Below are 20,274 nucleotides of genomic sequence, written 5' to 3'. Positions count from 1 at the left end.
GTTTTCCCAGTGGTCATTTCCAGATGTTGAACATGTTGGACCACAAAGAAGGCTGAGAACCGAAGAATTAATGCTTTTGATTTGTGGTGCTAGAGAAGATTCTTGAGAGTCCCTTGGATGCAAGGAGATTAAATCAATCAATCCTAAAGGAAATCAACCCTGAATATTCATTGGAAGGATTGATGCTAACAGTGAAGTTCCAATGCTTTGGCTTCCTGATGTGAAGAGCTGACTCATTGGAAAAGACCCTGATGCTGGGAAAGACAGAGGGCAGGAGGAGAGGGCAGGAAGAGAAGGGAGCAACAGAAGATGAGATGGTTGGATAGCATCACTGACTCAACAGACATGAATTTGAGCAAACTCCAAGAGATAGTGAAGAACAGGGAAGCCTGGTGTGCTGAAGTTCATGCGACTGCAAAGAGTCAGAACTTAGCAACTAAACAACAACAACAACTTCTTGAAGAAATTTTCTTAGCATAACTATCTAGCTACAGTCTGTTGACCTGCTAGTTACCATACTGAGGCATATTCAGGAGATACTGGCTCTGAGTGACCACTAGACAACAGAAAGTGGGGCAGAATGGCACTCCTCCAAGACTGAGTAGCTAACTTCAGTGTTGGATCTTTTCTTTGGTGATAAAGGGCATGTGTAGAAAGAGCTTCTTTCAGATCCACTGTTTTCCATAAACACTAGCCCTTCATCCCTAAATTCAACTCCTTCCTCTTCCCATAGCCCAGAAAAAGAGAGACCGTTTCTCAAAAATAAATGGGCTCAGGAGTAGTGTAGCAACTTCTGATGGGAAAGGAACTATAAGAACTGTCACATCCTTGAGTCAGAGGGATCTCCTTTGGGGTAAGAGGCCACAATACAACCGGTTCCCAAAGGCAGATGAAAATATTCACTGGATGACTGTGTTCCAAAAAGCCTTTCTTGGCCATAGTCCACTCTAGTCTGCATTGTCTGACACAGAGCCTTTAACAAAAGAATTGCCAAGTTTCCTGGATCCAACAGGTGACAATAGAGGGTTCTAACAAATAAGATGTGTGCGCTCATGGGAAAGGGCAAAAAGGAGGTCAGCTGGGTTGGGTCTGGTCTTCAGAAGTGGAGAATACAATACTCACTGGGAGGAAGAAAAAGTGACTCAGGTATTCTGCTTGCAAACCCTTTTTCTGGTGCACTCCTGAAACAGGTTTGCAGGAACCCCAACCATGGCCACAAGTTGTGCACACTACATATGTACAGTAGGCCACATGCAACAAATACGTCCATTATATGCCAGGCAGGTACTAGTTACCAGAAAAAATACACAATAACACACTAATCTGTTTCATGTGCAAAGAGCTGTGTCATTTTTCCTATCCATAATCTCATCTAGTCCCTATAACTGATTCCTGAGTTATAATTCCCATTTATATAGGAAATGAGACATAGAGGGCTGAATACTTAACATGAGAAGGCAGGAAAATTGATGTAACTGAAGCAAGTAAACACATACTTGCATACTGAGTATTAAGATGTCTCCCACAGTGATCTTAGAGTGCCATCATGGAGTTCCTACCATGACTGAATGAAGCTGTATTGGAACCTCCAGCATTCTTTTTCTGTGCTGTTTTACCCAGTTCATCAAATACCCAGAATTTTGATGCTCCACTCCAATTCTCTTACCACCATTCACCAAAGTTTACACTGAAAAAAGTCCTGGTATTAATTATAGAGCCATTCATGGTGAGCAACAACAGACATTTATTTCTTACAGTCTTGAAGGCTTTTTTATATCTTCTTTATACTCTGGTAAGTATACTAGTCAGTATTCTCCAAGAGAATCACAACCAATGGGACAGAGATGGCTCGGAGATGCTGATGATATATAGATAGATAGAGATTTATTTTAAGGCATTGACTCATATCAATACTGTGGGAGTTGGCAAGTCTGAAATCTATATGGCGAAACATCAGTCTAGAGAACCAGAGAAGAGCTAATGTTGTAGCCCAAGTCCAAAAGCAGTCTGGGAACAGAATTCCCTCTGGTTCAGGAGCCCTCAACCCTTTTTCAGGCTTTCAATTTACTCAAGGTCTACTGATTTAAATATGAATCTCTTCTAAAAAAAATACCTTCATAATGACACTTAGACTGGTGTTTGACGAAATATCTGGGTACTGTGGCTGTAGTGAAGTTGACATATTAAATGAACCATTACAGTGAGGAAACTAGGGGTTATTCTGATCCCTCCAACCCTCTCTCCTCTGCTAGGTGGCTCAGCTCCCTGAGGAGTTCCCAGCCTGCTGGGAGTGGATGTTCGATCTTACTTGAAGAAATATTTGAGAACAAGCATTCAGTCAACCTAACGTGGAGCCAGATCTTCTGTCTTAGCAAGAATACCTTCTCTGATTTCCTAAACCCACTCTTCTTTAGGCTTCTACCAGTCACATCTCTTCTGCAGTTTGGCAGAGTAGTCCCAAGGCTGACCTTTTGTCTCACTGCTGGTCTATAGAACAACCTAGCAAAACATTTGACGTGAAACTCACACCATTAGAGCCATGTTTTGTTTTAGTTTGTTTCAGAGATTTCTGAATCAGATCTCAAAACTTCATTCAGCTTCTAATTCACTATGGTTTGACATAACTTATGTGGAAGAGAAGGATGACTTTCATTTAATATTAACCAAGCAGCTTTCCACCACTTCCTCTTTTCCATTGTTTCACTTTAATAAACAATGGATTTAACAAGCTGTTTTAAGTTGGTTGGTCTCGGAAACATTATTTTGCCTCACACGTGACCTGAAGATTTTACTCAACATCTGTTTGGAAACACACACACACCAAACACACAAGACCCAAACAAACTATACACTGTTTCTAAGTAATGGTCATAAGGTACTTGATGTTTCTAGAAAGTAAAATACTAAGCAAAAAAATTGTTTTCACTCAAATTATTCAGGCTGAACAAAACAAACAAACAAAAAAAAAGATTGAAGTCAGAAGCACTAACCCGCAGCTGGTAACTCACCTTCTTGCTGGGAAAGGATTAGTAATGAAAAACAACTCTTAGACCTTCTTGGGTAAAATAGTACCCATCTCTACCAAATTTACACTAAAACTGAGGGTACAGAGAAGAATGAAAACTTACCACACCAGGACCAGTGCCCACCATGCCGCTCCCCGCTCACATCCACGCACCTTGCTCCTCTCCGACATGGCAAAGTATCCAACCCTACAGAGACTGAAGTGAAGTGAAGTCACTCAGTCGTATCCAACTCTTTGCGACCCCATGGACTGTAGCCTACCACTCTCCTCCATCCATGGCATTTTCCAGGCAAGAGTACTGGAGTGGGTTGCCATTTCCTTCTCCAGAGGATCTTCCCGACCCAGGGATCAAACCCAGGTCTCCCGCATTGTAGGCAGATGCTTTTACCATCTGAGCCACCGGTGCATCAAGTCTCTGATTGCTGTTTTCCAAAAGCATGCTGTAAGGGATGGTAACAACAGCAAACTCTCCAAGGCCGAGTCCCTAATCTTCATAAATACAGAGCTGGGTGCCTTCACAAAGAACCCAAAGGACCCTGGTATCCTTGACCACATGATGAAGAAATTGGACCTCAACTTTGATGGGCAGCTAGATTTCCAAGAATTTCTTAATCTTATTGGTGGCCTGGCCATAGCTTGCCATGAATCCTTTGTTAAGTCTGCCTCTTGCCAGAAGTAAATTGGAGGAGCCTTTGGGCCTGGCATCCAGACCCACTCCCTTTCCCTCCAGCCTCTCAGTTACCATCTACTCTTCACAGCCCCCACATACCCTGAGCCTGGCACACCCACCACCCCAGGCAGGCCACTCCTGTTAGTAATAAAACAATATTGTTTTTTAAAACACACACACACACACACACACACACACACACACACACACACACACAAATCTTACTACACCAAAACATAAAAGACTTGGAGAGAAACAGTGTCATATCAGGCTCTATTAGTCATTTCCACTGAAAAGAGGTGGACCCAATCAAGACTTCTCAAGGCAGGCAAAACCAGGCTTCACTCTTCAAAACAAATAGAAAAAGAGGTCTTACAGAAGTAAGTGGGCTGAAAGAAGGCAGGCAGCAGTTCACTGACTCCCAGGAATGAGCTTACAGCACTGTATGCTGAAGAGAGACAAGAGAAACCCTACAAGCAGGGCATGCTGGGAAATGCCATGCTTCCTATCCTCTATCAGTTCTGTGTACGAACCTAAAATACAGTGATCCAGAAAGTTGTAAAACAAAACAACAAGCAAAGATTTTTCTAGGTAAGAGGCAACACATTTTAAGCTAAAGATAGCTATATTGATGGTAGACAAACTAGGATTTATAGTCATAAGCATTGAACATTCCAAAGAGGATAATAATACAGTGCTAAAGGGTAGTATTCACAATGAATATGCAAATAAATTGCTAGATGTTTGGTATTAAGCTGAACAGTGAAATATTTTAACTTCTTGCCTTTACACTAATAATAAGGCCTACTAGGTGCATAAATGTCCATTTCCTTAAAAAAAAATTCTACCCTGATGCTGAGAAAACCTCAGTGTTTCTGATCATTTAGTAGCAGGATACAATTCATTTTGGCAAATAGATGGGGAAAAAATGGAAACAGTGACAGACTTTATTTTCTTCAGCTCCAAAATCACTGAAAACAGTGACTGCAGCCATGAAATTAAAAGATGCTTGCTCCTTGGAAGAAAAGTTATGACAAACCTAGATAGCCCATGAAAAAACAGAGACATCAGTTTGCCAACAAAGGTCCATATAATCAATGCTATGGTTTTTGCGGTAGTCATGTATGGACCACAAAGAAGGCTGAGCACTGAAGAACTGATGTTTTCAATTTGTGGTGCTGAAGAAGATTCTTGAGAGTCCTTTGGACTGCAAGGCGATCAAACCAGTCAATCCTAAAGGAAGTTAACCCTGAATATTCATTGGAAGGACTGATGCTTAAGTTGAAGCTCCAATATTTGACCACCTGATGTGGAGTTGACTCACTGGAAAAGATCCTGATGCTAGGAAAGGTTGAAGGCAGGAGAAGAAAGGGGAAATAGAGAATGAGATGGTTAGATCGCATTGCCAACTCAATGGACATGAGTCTGAGCAAATTCCAGGAGATTGTGAAGGACAGGGAAGCCTGGCATGCTGCAGTACACGGGGTTGCAAAGAGTAGGACACGACTTAGTGACTGAAAAACAACAACACATACACAAATTGATAAATATGACACATCCCATTAATAGAATGAAAGGGAAAATCATATGATCTTCTCAATAAATGCAAACAAAGAAATTGAAAACATTTAACATCTGCCCCGGAGAAGGCAATGGCACCCCACTCCAGTACTCTTGCCTGGAAAATCCCATGGATGGAGGAGCCTGGTAGGCTACAGTCCATGGGGTCGCTAAGAGTCGGACACAACTGAGCGACTTCACTTTTCCTTTTCCTTTTCATGCACTGGAGAAGGAAATGGCAGCCCACTCCAGTATTCTTGCCTGGAGAATCCCAGGGACAGCGGAGCCTGGTGGGCTGCCGTCTATGGGGTCGCACAGAGTCGGACACGACTGAAGCGACTTAGCAGCAGTAGCAGCAGCAACATCTGCCCATGATGAAAAAAAAAAAAAAAAACTCTCAACATATTAGGTATAGAACTATAGCTAAGTATAATAAAGGCCGTATATGATAAGCCCAAAATTAACATCACGTTCAATGTTAAAAGGATGAAATCTTTACCTCTAAGATTAGTAAACAAGACAAGGGTGCCCACTCTCACCACTCCTATTCAACATAATACTGGAAATCCTAGCCAGAGTAATCCAGTAAGAAAAAGAAATAAAAGATATCACAATTTGAAAGGAAGAAGTAAAATTATCTCTATTTGCAGATGACATAATTTCACATATTGAAAATCATAAAGATTTCATTAGATTTCCTTACTAAATAATAAAGCTTTTGAAATTTGGGAAAGATAGGGGACGACAGAGGATGAGATGGCTGGATGGCATCACCGACTCAATGGACATGGGTTTGGGTGGACTTGGGGAGTTAGTGATGGACAGGGAGGCCTGGCGTGCTGTGGTTCATGGGGTCGCAAAGAGTCGGACACAACTGAGTGACTGGACTGAACTGAACTGAACTGAACTGATTCCATGGTACTAGTGGTAAAGAACCCACCTATCAATGCAGGAGACATAAGAGACATGGGTTCAATCCCTGGGTCGGAAAGATCCCCTTGAGGAGGGCATGGCAACCCACTCCAGTGTTCTTGCCTGGAGAATCCCATGGACAGAGGAGCCTGGCGGGCTACAATCCATGGGGTCACACAGAGCCGGACATGCCTGAAACAACTTTCAAGCACACACAGTGTTTAAAATGCACTAGACCATAGAAAACAATGGAAAGTTACTTGATGATTCATTTTATCAAGTTATACTTATCCCCTCTGATATCTGACCACTGAAAAACACACCTTCAAAACAATCTCTTTGACAAAATAAACAAACAAAACTCTGTAATAGAGTAGTAATAAATGAATTCACCAATTGTCAGAAAAACACTTTTTTAGTAAAGCAAGTTTTATTTCAAAAGCTCAGGAATGACATTATCTAGAAATCTAGTAATAGAATTTAGACTATCAGTGGAAAAAACTGAGGGCAGAATTCCACTGGTTTTAACTTTAGTAGCTAAAAAAGCCCTACTGTTAGTGGAAAAGAGAATGCAATGAGTTTAGATGACATCATATGAAAAAGAATAACCTTGATAAATATCTCAGAGGGAGTATAAGGAAGAAAAATACATATTAATAATGAAATCTCTAACTAGGTTAGGGTTGGAAGGCAACCCTTTCATGCTCACATTTGCCCAAATTGATCAGTCACTACTTCCTGGTCACCACGTCCATCCATACTCAGACCAGGCTAAATTTGAAATGCCATGAAAGTGCCATGTCCTTTTCTATGGTACTCTGGATCTTCCTTTTCAGAAAGCTTCCTTTATTTGTCAAGTTGTCACTCGTTCTGGGAAACCTTCCCAACCCATTCTCCAAGAATGTCTCAGGACTTCCCTGGTGGTCCATTGGTTAAGAATCGCCGGCCAATGCAGCAGACATAGGAGATGCAGATTCGATCCCTGGGTCAGGAAGATCCCCTGAAGGTTAGGACATGGTAACTCACTCCAGGATGCTTGCCTGGAAAATTCCATGGCCAGAGGAGTTTGGTGGGCTACAGTCCATGGGGTCGCAAACAGCCGGACACGACTGAGTGACTGAGCAGGCATACATGCACGTGCAATGGAATATTATTCAGCCAAAGGCTTTCATATACACAAGCAACAAATAACTAGAAGGTGCAGTGGAAAAATAACCTATGTGAAAAATATCACCAAAGATGCTTTGATGATGAAAAATATCATCAAAGATGCACCTAGAAGTGAATTTAACAAGAAATGTGCTACTGGGGGATGCAAAAGAGTACTTGACTAAATAAAATGGCAACATGAATTCCTGACTAAAATGACATCACAAAGATAACAATTCTCAGTAAATCAATTTATAAACTAAATAAATAACAATGGGACTTTTTCAACTATACATGTTTATTCTAAAGTTGACATGGAAAAATAGATAAGCAAGAAGAACTATTACAATTATGAAAAAGATTAATGAGAAAATAACTTTATCATATATTAAAATGCATCATAAAGTTACAATTACATAAGTTTATAATTAAATCGTGATGTACTAGTTTGTGAATATATCCAACGTAACAGACTGGAAAGTCAAGAATTATACTGAAATAAGGATGAAAATATAGTAAAGTATATGAGGCATTTCACTTAAGTGGTTGAAAGTTGGTTTTTTTTTTTAAATAAATGGTTTGGGAACTACCTTCTTGAGGGCAAAATTAAATTTGCTCCATATTTCGTAGCATACATTATCAAAATAAGTCTTCTATCAGAGATTAAAATCTTTGAAGATTAAACCATAAGTAATACTAGAAAAAAATCTATGGGAGGAGTACTGTAATTTCAGAATGGAGACAGTTTTTCTAAATATAGCATAAAACTGAGAGGTCATAAATAAGATTGGTAAAACCTTAGGTCTTGGGACTTGAATGGCAATTCAGTGGTTAAGATGCTTGCACTTCCAATGCAGAGGGCACAGGCTCGAACCTTGGTCAGGGAAGTAAGATCCCATATGCTGTGTGGCCAAAATAAATAAATAAATAACTTTTAAAAAAAATAAAAAGATGTTTCATTAAAACAAGTCACAAAAAAAAATACAACTCACCTATACTCATGACCATAGTGGAATAACTGGTACTGCATTTGACTGTAACATAAACAACTATAAAGCCTGATGACATATATGAAGTAATTCTTTTAAGGACTTAGAAACAGGGAGGATGAGTCTGCCATTTCTAGAAGAAGGGAAACTCTGGAGCTGAACAGAACTTAGCAGTTCTGCTGAGCTAAGGAGGCAGAAGTTAGAGTTCAGAGAAGCTGAAATGATGAATCCTTCAGTGAAAGGCACAAGAGAGGGAAGAAGATATGCAGAGCTGGGGGGGGTGGGCTTCCAAAAATCTGTGTTGAGTTACCACCATGACGAAGGCTAGGCTAAATTTGCACAAGACAACTCCACTCAAGGCTTCCTAGAGAGAAAGTGCTCAAAGTTGCAAATGGAATCAAGGTTCTGGAAGTTGAGCTGTCCTGAGTTAAAAGCTGTACCAGGAAGTTCTGACCCTGCCAGAATGGAAAGTCCTCATTAATACCCAAATGTCAGGCTGAATTACCACAAAAAAGCTTTCCTTAGGAGTAAAGATAAAGCTCCCATGTAAGACCTACTCTAGACCTTCCTAGTACCAACAATGCCTAAAACCAAGCCTTGACAAGATCTTTACGGAAGAGAGTTTGGTAGTTGAGATCCATCATCTTATAGGTGACTGCCAAGACTTAATTGGCTCTTGGAAAATATCCACCCAAATAAAACATAAACCAAAATCATTCAGAAAATAGAAAGTAGCTTATCATCAGTGAAATGAAAATCAAATAGGCATCAAAATTCTCCCTGCAGCAAAAAATGTTAAAAAGTAGTGGAGAAACAGTTCCATGATCTAAGAGAAAGTTACTTTGAATGTAGTTCTCTATCTGACCAAACTATAATTAAGTGAGAAGGAGAAATAAAGATATTCTTAACGTGTAAGAACTCAGAAAGTTTATCAGAGACCACCCCCCTCTGATTTAAAGAAATCTTCCATCAAAACAAACAAACAAACAAAATAAATGTGCCTTAAAAAGGGAAAATACAGGATATATAGTGTTTACTAGCGGAGAAGGTGATGGCACCCCACTCCAGTACTCTTTGCCTGGAAAATCCCATGGACAGAGGAGCCTGGTAGGCTGCAGTTCTTGGGGTCTCAAAGAGTCAGACACGACTGAGCAACTTCACTTTCACTTTTCACTTTCATGCATTGGAGAAGGCAATGGCAACCCACTCCAGTACTCTTGCCTGGAGGATTCCAGGGACAAGGGAGCCTGGTGGGCTGCCATCTATGGGGTCGCACAGAGTCGGACACAACTGAAGCAACTTAGCAGCAGCAGCAGCAGTGTTTACTAGAGAACCCCATGGACTGTAGCCTGCCAGGCTCCTCTGTCCATGGAATTCACCAGGCAAGAATACTGGAGTGGGTAGTTATTCCCTTCTCCAGGGGCTCTTCCTGACCCAAGATTCGAACCTGAGTCTCCTGCATTGCAGACAGATTCTTTACCATCTGAGCCACCAGGAAAGTCCCACTAGAGAACCAAATAAAGCCTAAATGTTTGCGTGTGTGCTCAGTCGTGTCCGACTCTTTGCAACTCCATGGACTACAGCTCGCCAGACTCCTCTGTCCATGAAAATTTCCAGTCAAGACTACTGGAATGGGTTGCCATTTCCTTCTCCAGGGGAACTTCCCAACCCAGGGATCATACCCCATGTCTCCTGCAATGAGGCGAATTCTATTCCACTCAGCCACCTGGGAAGCCCAAAAAAGCCTACACAGTGCAGTACAGTGTTAATTGTTCAGTTGTGTCCAACTCTTTGCGACCCCACAGACTATAGTGCACCAGGCTCCCCTGTCCAAGGAATTCTCCAGGCAAGAATATTGGAGTGGGTAGCCATTCCCTTCTCCAGGGGATCTTCCAGACCCAGAGCTGGACCCCAGTCTCCTGCCTCGCAGGAGTTTTTTTTAACCACCTGAGCCACCAGGGAACCCCCAATAAAGCCTACTGCTGCTGCTGCTGCTAAGTCGCTTCAGTCGTGTCCAACTCTGTGCGACCCCATAGATGGCAGTTAAAGCTAAATAAGTATTGACCATAACTTTGAAATATTAATATGAATCTGGATCTAAAATCATAGACAATAGCAATTGGTAACAGTGGAAAAAGCAAAAGTAGTTGCATGCCAATATTCTTGAGGAAATATAATACTTGTCATTACTAGAAAAAACACGATTCCAAATATGTTTTAAAATATTAGTGGTGCCAACAGAAAACTAAAATTTATCTAAATGATTACTTATATTTAAAGAGAATTCAATATGAAATTATAAATTATTGAGAAAAACATGATAAAATTTTTACAGCGTTACCAAGTAGCTTTCAGGGAAATATGCATACTTAGAGCATTGCATAGTAAGAAATTTTTCACATAAAATAAAACTCCTCCTTCAAGTAACTAAACTCCTACTCCAAAAGGCTTTGAAACTTAAAGCAAAATAAGTAAGCAAAAAATAAATTAAGTAAAAAGAATAAATTAATAAAGATAAAATAGAAATTAATAATCTAGAAAAAGAAACTAAAAGACTTTTTTTAAATGATGCTTTGAAAACAATATAATGAACAAATCTTTACTAAGTCCGATTAACCAAAAAATGGAAAGAAGCTACAAACAAATCTTAAAGCCAACAAATGGTCTTAACTACAGGTACAGAGAATATTTTACAAATTCAAAGCGAATACCATGAAGAAATTTATGCCAAATAATGAAAATATTGATGAATGACTTTTTTCTTTAAAAAACATAATTTGCGAATATATACACAAAAAAAAGAGTAGAAAATTCAAATAAAGCAAAAAAAATGAAAATAAATTTAAAGTAGAGGAAAGGATTCACTTTGAAAGACATAATAGTAATCGAGCAAATAAAATCTAAATGACAATTTAATTTCACCTAATATTCTCTAATTGTTGCTATTCAGCATTGGTGAGTGTCTAGACGAAATTGTCATTCTTATGGACTATTCAAAGAAATGGTACAAAAGAGGATGCTTTTTCAACCTCTATAAAATTTTGTGTTTTCACTCTATGCCTACTAAGGGGTTGACTATGTATTTTGCACATTTTTTCTATAGGACGATTTTAGGGACTTCCCTGGTTGTCCAGTGATTAAGACACTGACCTTCCAATGCAGGGGATGCGGCTTCCTTTCCTGGTCAAGGAATTAAGATATCACATGCTGCATGTCCAAAAAAAACAAAACAGTTCTTAAAATACTGTCTATCTGTGTCTATTTAACTGAAAGTGTCTACAAAATGTTCTTAAAGGAAACAGAATAAATTATGGAGCAATATGTACAATGTAAGTCCATTTATATTTTAAAACAATGATAACATTGCATCTAGGAGAATATTCATCAAGCTGTTAAGAATAACCACATCTGGAGGTCAAAGTGTGTGGTGAGACAGGTGAGAAACAAAATGGGACTTTTCAGTTTTATTTTCTGATCTTGCATACTGCAAATTTTCACAATGTGAAAATAATTATCTTACATAAAGTAACTTAACACTTTAAAAAGAATTTTTAAAACCTGGCTGTGATGGAGAGGTACTTGCTTTAAGTGAGTCTTAACTTGATACAGTTTTTAATTTCCATTCTCTAACAACATACAGGAAAAAGAAAGGGGAGGGCAGGAGGAGGAGGACAAGAAAGGAAATCCAATGGACAATTTTTCTCCAGAATGATGCAAAACAAAAGAGAAAACATCCAGTTCAAGACAGAAACCCAGAAATTACCTTTTGGTAATTGGTAAGTAAGCAATAATTATCTTTTGGTACTGGTAAGTAACTAATAACAGCAGTGAGAAAGATGACATCATTACAGATTCCACAGATATTAAAAGGAATAGGGAATATTGTAGACAACTTTACAGTAATAAATTAGACAATTTTGATGAAAGAGATAAATTCCTTTGAAGACACAAACAATCAATGACTGCCTGAGGACTGGACAAGAAGGGAAGGGTATGACAGCGAGAAAGGGGAAAAAATTATTACAAAGGGTCATGAGGAAACTTTCGTGATTATGGATATCTTCTTTATCATGATTGTGATCACAGTTTCATGGCACAGTTTTATAAATGTGAGTGTTACATATGTCAATTATACCTCAGTAGATACATATAAAATTTTTTAAATTCCAAAATACAATCCTCAGCCCTTTCTTATGTTAATATACTGGACATCGTTGATTGCCCAACTCATCCATACTCTGTCCCATCATTCCCAAAAGGACTTCACGTTTGTGGCTCAAGAGAAAATAACTCTATTTCAATTTCCTGGGATTAGCCTTGTTGGTCTATTTTTGCCTCTCTCCCCTTCCCCACCCCAACCCATAGCAGTAATATTTTCAGGAATCACATTTAACTTGTTAAATGCAAAGTATTCTTCTGGTCAGGATTTGGCACAGGATGAGCATATGACTCAGTACAGATGAATTATAAGTCAGAAGAGTGTGCCGAAGGCTGCTGTAAAATAAATTTTCTCATTCTCAGTGGTGAGCAAGTTGAAAGAGACTTGCTGGTCTCACTTCTGGACACCAGGACATATTGATATGAAGCCAGAAGCAACCATAATTTATAACAGCAGTCATCATCATTATCTAAAGATAAAACCAACCGAATCTAGGGTCGTGAAAGCAGAGCCATTAGAATAAGGTGAAGCTGAAGCCTTGTACTGTATCTTTTTAAAATTCCAGTTAGAAGATTTGATACATATTCTGGTTGTTAATGTAAGTTTGAATCAGATTCCCTGTTGCTTGCAGCTAAAGATGTCCTACCTTACACCCTTGATCCCTCAACAGCATTGAACAGGTAAATACTTCCTTCTTCATGAAATATCCTCTTCCCTTGCTTTTGATAACTGCATGCTCTCATCTCTTTGAACTCTCTTTGTACATCTCCTTTGTAACCTCCTTTTCCTCTATCCAGCCATTTAATATGTGACTTCCAGAAACCTCTTTTGGTGGGGGGTAGAGGGGAGGGGGGGGCCTTCTTTGATTCTAACCCTACACTTTTATCTAAATAATCTCAAACACTTCCAGGATTTCAAAACCCCTGACAACCAGTAACTGTGTAATTACAGCTCAGATCCCCCTCTTGACCCCCAGATCCATATATCCAGCTACCTTTCAAAATCTCCCATTAGACAACTTAGCATCTTAATTCAGTCCAAAACCAAGACATGACTTTGCACTCACACACACAAAAAATCTCTCCCACTAGTGTTTTACGTGTTAGTGAATGTCACCCCATCCATCCAGGTCAACACAGAAACCCAGAAATTATCTTTGAATATACTTTCTCTCTGTCCATACTGTATCCCACTCCAAAATACCAATCACCTGATCCCATTGATATAATTCCCTAAATGTCTCTTGGATCCATACATTTCTTTCTCCAACCCCACTAACACTGTAGTCCAAGCATCATTCATTATCATTCATCTCTTATTAGTGTGCCTACACTACCTTAGTTCTCAACCAATCCCTCCTTCACACTGTAGCATGAAGTAAACATTTTTATTAGAGTATAATCACTTTAGAATGTTGTGTTAGTTTCTGCTGTATAACAAAGTGAATCTATTATATGCATACATATATCATACCCCCCACCTTGGATCTCCCTCCCACCCCGCTTCCCCATCCCACCCCTATAGGTCATCACAAAGCACCATGCTTAGTCCCCTGTGCTATAGAGCATGTTCCCACTAGCTATCTATTTTACAGCTGGAGTGTATATATGTCAATCCTATTTTCCCAATTCATCCCAGTTTCCACCCCACCCCCATGTACACACATCCATTCTCTATGTTTGAGTCTCTATTCCTGCCCTGCAAATAGGTTAATTCATACCACTTTTCTAGATTCCACATATATGCATCCTATGAAATACACATTTTTAAATACAAACCTTACCAACTGTACTTGCTAGCTTAAACCTCTTTAATGATCTCTCATTCCCCTGTAGGAAAGAGTTGAGAAATCTTAACATGGATTATAAAATCATGTCTGGTCTAGCTAGATTCAAACCCTTTTGTTTCATCTAATATCACTCTTTCTCTTTCTAAATTTCACCTGCTGCACACTTTCAGTCCCTCAGATCCACCATACTGCATCTCAGGATGGCCATGCCATGCATGCTGGTCCTTCTCACTGGAAACCTCCCCCTCAGCCCCTGCCGCCACTGCATACATTTCCACATCAGAGTTGAATAACTAGAGGTTACCATACACCTAGACTAAGAGGCTATGATCGGTGATCCCTAGAATTGTACAAACCAACTGCCCTGCCCCTACAGCTGCTGAACTACATCATGGTTATTGTTATTTCAGCTTAAATACCTCCTCCTCTAGGAAACTTTCTCTGACCACCTCATCTGATTATTGTCTTGAATTTTTGAATTGTAACACTCAGCACATTGATGACTGTTTGTGTTAGCCTGTAACTTCCACTTAGCCAAACTAACGATATTAATGAAAGATTGAATGTAAGAATGCAGTTGGACTTTGCCCCCATAACATGTCAAATGCCTAAGTAATATTTAACAATACATATTTTCTCCCTATCCTTATTGATGTCCTTGGTTTAAAAATAGTGTGAAAGAAAAAAAAAAGGATAATCCTTGGTATTTCCACGATTCAGCTTTTACGTGCATCCTTTCATATAGTTATGAAGCCTGGAGAATATATACATATACATTTCTGTTCCCTTGGTACTCACTCCCCCAAAAAGAGGCATGATTCTTGTGAATTCCTGTGCAGAAGAATGTCCTGTTCTATGATTAAAAAGACGACAGATCAGCTTTAGTTAGAAGTAGTGACTCTCCCACAACAATAAACTTCCCTAAGATAATCAAACTAGTCTCAGAGAATTACGAATCTAGCAGATCCTCTTTGAGAAAACACTAGCTACCAAGTTACTAAGTTTCGTCATCTTCATAGCCTGTAACACAGATTTGCCAATTACAGATTTCCAAAGAAGACTTTTGCCAACAATATTTCCCTAGGATCTGTCTTCCACCCTCTTTATAGGTAGGTCTGTTGTTAAAATTGCTTACCTTGACTTGGCCTTAGATTTTTTCCCTCAGCTCCCTGTGAAGCCTACAAATATGGCAAATCAAATCGTGGGATTCTGAATTTTACTTTGTTGTTGGCGTCTGCATTCTGAAATTTCTTGAGAGATCAATGATGCATTTAAAAAGTTGAAATAATTCTCTAGTCAACATATATTGTTGTTTTAAGTTAGAGGACAATTCACCTTATTCAATCCTCCATCCTTCTAGACATGGAAGTCTCCACTGAATTTCTCATTGCAAGTCCAATAGACTCTTTGTCATCTTTCTTTTATTTGTTCCTTTAAATCAATACTCTAGCCTTCTCCATTAAACCTCCTGCCCTGGGAGGATTATCTGTATAGGATTTCTTTGCTCTCTGGCTTTTAGTTGGGCTAGGCCCATAAGAAGCCCTGACTGGAGAGACGATGTTTTCACTAGTATGTTCACTTTGTGAAAATTTATCAAGCTCTACTTTTTATGATCTTTGCATTTTTCTTAATGCAAGTTATACTTCAATAAAAAGTAAAAATAAGAAATATAAAATAAATAAGTGAACGAATGAATGAGCCCCTGAGTTATCTGATAACTCTTTAAAGTTCAGAACCAACTTATCTCTTAGACATTACAGGATGGTACCCATCGTCTATAAGTCCTTTAAGGGCTTAAAGATGATGAAGAACTGGGGAAAATTTTGCTGGTTCCAAAGGAAAAAAATACAGTAAGAAAACTTCAAAAATTTGAAATAGATACTTAAGTAAATGTCTACAAAATGTAGCATCATGTCATTATGTCAACTGCTGTTCAACACATCATATATAATTGTATAAAAATGTACTTTCCTTGGAATATACGAGGATCATAACACACCCCCTATTCAAGAACTCCATTAGAATAAGAGCCTAGAGTTTAGAAAGGCCATTGGTTACCTTGATAAGGGCCATACCTTTAAATCATGTAATGTACAAGAATGAACATGTAAAAGAAGGCACGCATACACACATTCACAGAGCTGGAGAAGTTCTAACCAATTAAGAACCGAGATTATAAACCAAGCCCCTGGCAAGAGAGCAGCAGTCAAATTCAATCACTTAATAGTGAGGTCAGTTCCCCCTCCCCACCTTCCTCAAGCCCGCCATACCCAAGGACTCAGCAAGGTTTCAATTCTCAACCATGTAGCAAATCCTTTTTGGCAATAGGCACAGAGGCTGCAGTGAGGCAAAGCTTTCTTCCCCCTCCCTGTGCACAGCCATTCACAGCACCTACTTTACAGCTGATGGCTTTGCATTCATTGCTTCTGAATGCAGCTCTGGGCTTTCAGTGGTTCTTTCCAATTCATGGCATAAGGCAACATTTTAAGGAGGGAGTGGGGGAAGGGCTTTGAACGGGGCTGAATGAAATCTCACTGTTTCTAAGGCTTTAAAATTTTTCATTTTATGGAAAAGGAAAGGTACATAAGGAAAGGTACAGATTCTCAGTCTTGTTACTGTGGATGTATCCTGCTCCCTCGAGTCCTGCTAAAGGTCAGCCCCAACTGAGATGAGATGCTTGTATGTGTGGGCAATGCCTGACGTCCTAAGAGAGATGACTCCTTATCCTTGCACCTTTCCCCTTGATCAAAAAGACAGCTGGACTCATGGAATTACGCAAAACTATCCGTTGGTGTATCTACTTCTTTGGAGAAAAAAATAGAGAAGCTATGACTTTAAAAGCTCCAAACACTGACCCACCCTTCATACCAATGAAGGTCTGTTTAATATCATGTTAGGAAATACTTTTTCTCACTTCTAATGTTTGACTTTAACAGCGTGGTTCATTTCTCATTATTTTCCGTATTCCAAAGTCTGGTGTGAGTGATTTAAATGACAAGTGAAGGGTAACCTCCCCCCAACACACACACACACACACACACACACAGAGGAAACTGCACTTCCTTTGTTATTGCAAGAAAAACAGTAAAGACGATCAATCACAACTATGTGAAGAAAATATTATAAGTACAAATATGAGGAGCACTGAAAATATAATTAAAATTTGCTATACGAAAAGAGTAATATTCCTCTGCTCCATGCTTTCTCGAGTTAAATTTCCCTGTCTTCACACAGCGACTCCCTGATGTTTTTTGTCCTTAAGGACTTCACCACTTCCTCCAAAGCTGTAACTTTTTTTCTCTCTCTCTCTTCCTCCCCCTTCCTATTATTGTCACTGGAGAGTGCAGGATGACATGTTCAAGAAAATGCTTGCCTTGAGGCCAGAGTGTGTTTCCTTTTGCACTTGGATTTCCATTTATTCCACTAAATTTCCTTACAATTAATTTTTTAAAGGGCTGAGAGAGTCCATTTCTCAAACAGCTGACAAAAAAACATGTTCTGTGAAAGCAAAGAGAATGGTGCTCGGTGACCATTTTTGCTACCATTATAAAACCCTTACAGTATGAATTCTGACACTGAATTCTGTACTTTATTACTACGATATAGTAATCAGAGTATGTTGAGACTCCCATGACACCCATTCAGAACAAGGAGCCGGTTTATCTTAATTGCACTTTAGCCTAAAGCATATTAAATGCAACTTGATTATAAAATGCATTTGAATTGCCCTAATAAATTTCTTGGCAAGCTTTCCCAACCTCAAGTAAAGAAATCTATAACCTCCTAGGCTGGCCCCTCTGCTGACTTGCAGGGTAACTTTGTACAAAGGCTTCTCCCTCTCCACATCCCCCTTTCTCAGCCAATAAATTCGGAATAATAGATTTGTCTAGCACCCCGGGAATGGCTGCAAGACACTTCTTTATACTTGGACAGCATTTCACAAATGCCAAGCTGGCTTTAGGCTACATATGTCAGAATGATGCTTCAGCCTGAGTTGTCTTTTTTTTTTTTTTTAATTTCTATTTCACAAACTCATTGGCATCACCCATCAGTCTCACTCATTATAGCTCAGAGCTGAACCTTGTGGATCTGATGCCTTGGATTCAGGTCCACGCCTCCGTGTCTTGCCCCACACTGCACTGTCTGTATTTTCACTGCATGTATTTTCACCATCCCAGGTACAGAAAGCTTAAGGACTATGGATGAACGGAGTTGTGTTGTTGTTGTTTAGGCACTCAGTCGTGTCCAATTCTTTGTGACCCCCATGGACTGTAGCCTGCCATGCTCCTCTGTCCATGGGATTTCCCAAGCAAGAATACTGGAGTGGGTTGCCATTTCCTTTTCCAGAGGATCTTCCCCACCCAGGGATAGAACTCGCATCTCCTGCATGGCAGGCAGGTTCGTTACCACTGAGCCACCTAGGAAGCTGGATGGATGGAGTGGTCTACTGCAAGTACTAAGCCTTGGTCTCTAATAGGAAGGGTTTGCATGGAGCACTGGGTGGAAGACTTTCTCAGTCATGGGCAGAATGACAGGTTGGCCCCATCCCTCAGTCATTCCTGCCTCTACTTGGAGTACAAATGGATTCATCACAAAGGTGTCTGAGAGGAGGACCAAGAAGCAAGGGAAAACATTCAGGCTCAGATTTGCCTCCACACTGACCTCCCAACACTCCTCTGGAAGATTTCCAAGCCATAGGATAGATGCAAAAAAGTGTCACAAATTGAGTAGAAAGTTATTTAGCTTTGACCTCTGTCTGCAGACCACTGGAAGAAAGAACGCCAAGAAGAAAAAAAATGGGTCAAAGAAGTGTCATTTTCTTTACTAGCAAGGTGCAATGTTCACTATCACTTTGAAATAGAATTGCTTTTTTAAACCAAGGAGCTCAAAATAACACCTGTGTTATCTGATGTAGCCCTTCATCTGCCCTGAACGGTTAGGTAGGGATGTGAGCCTTCCCCTTAGCACTGGGGCAGACTAGTTAATAAATAAAGTAGTTAATAAACCCTAACTAGTTAATAAACAGAATAGTTAGTAAATAGATCCTCTGCTTAGCACTAGGGCAGAGTGGTTAATAGTTAATAAACCTACAACCCCTTGATAGTTCTCTGCTAGGTAATAATAGGATGGTAAACAGAATGGTTTTACCACAGAATTCCTAAAATATGTAGAACCGTCCCAGTCGTCGGCAAGCTCACAGGCTAAGTCACAGGTGTGTGACCTAGACCACAAATATGAGTCCTCCCCTTAAAAAAAAAAGCATCCTGATGACCTGAAACAATCAATGGTCAATCTAACTTAGCCAGGATTCACACTTTTTTTTTTTCAATGTAAAAGGCACGTCTCCTTGCTGTTGGTTCGGGCGCCCTCGTGTGTCTCAACAGAGTACTGTCCCTTCCTGTCTCCAAAGGGCGTGATACTGACAGATTCAATGACACACATTTCTTTGTACTTGTTTCAGTATGCTCCTGTGAAACAGAAGATTGACAGACTGCCCAGGGACTGTGAACTTGTCTTCCCGGATATAAAGTGACATTGTAACTTAGACCTGAAGGGATGAGACACTAGTGTTCACAAGAGTAGAGGCTAATTTCAACTTGCTTGTCCTGGTTTAAACGTGTTAGATCATCTTGTATATTCTTTTTCCTCTTCCTGCCCCATCCCAAGGGGCAGTGCACTAAGGATGCATGGTCCTCCTCCACTGCGGGGGTCACGTGACTGAAGAAACCTGAACTCCTTTGAGAACAAGCAAATCTCAGGTGACCTAGCTCCACCATCTACCCTATGACCATGCATAAGTCATTCCTCTCTGGTCTCAGGCTCTTTCTGTGGGAGGAGAGAGTGAGGTTTTTTTCTCACAGATAAGAAGCAGCAGCAGCAGCACCAATGCCTGGTGTAGAGCAGATAGGCACCCTGCAAATGTTAATTGAATCTAAACCTGTAAACTCTATTCCAACCCACTTGCCGTATTAGATTTCCAGAAAACAGATATTCTTCCTCATCAAATACAACCTACGTGCA

At 39.9% G+C, this 20,274-nt stretch overlaps 1 long non-coding RNA gene across 2 annotated transcripts in view; it reads right to left on the bottom strand.

The window, feature by feature from the left end:
* LOC145515355 (uncharacterized) overlaps positions 1-20,274 on the bottom strand; it is a 150,536-nt gene that overhangs the window by 72,618 nt on the left and 57,644 nt on the right. The window contains exon 2 of one of the 2 annotated variants that reach the window (XR_014060858.1): positions 3,129-3,221. The exons of the other annotated variant lie outside the window; for it this stretch is intronic. This is a non-coding gene — a long non-coding RNA (uncharacterized LOC145515355). The remainder of the gene's footprint in view (positions 1-3,128; positions 3,222-20,274) is intronic. 2 annotated transcript variants of the gene reach the window in all.

The sequence above is a fragment of the Giraffa tippelskirchi genome, chromosome 1 (genome assembly GCF_054371585.1).
Source record: "Giraffa tippelskirchi isolate mGirTip1 chromosome 1, T2T-mGirTip1v1.2.pri, whole genome shotgun sequence".
Lineage (NCBI taxonomy): Eukaryota > Metazoa > Chordata > Mammalia > Artiodactyla > Giraffidae > Giraffa > Giraffa tippelskirchi.
Note: the sequence above shows the minus strand (reverse complement) of the source record. Positions and strands in the feature narration are given on the sequence as shown.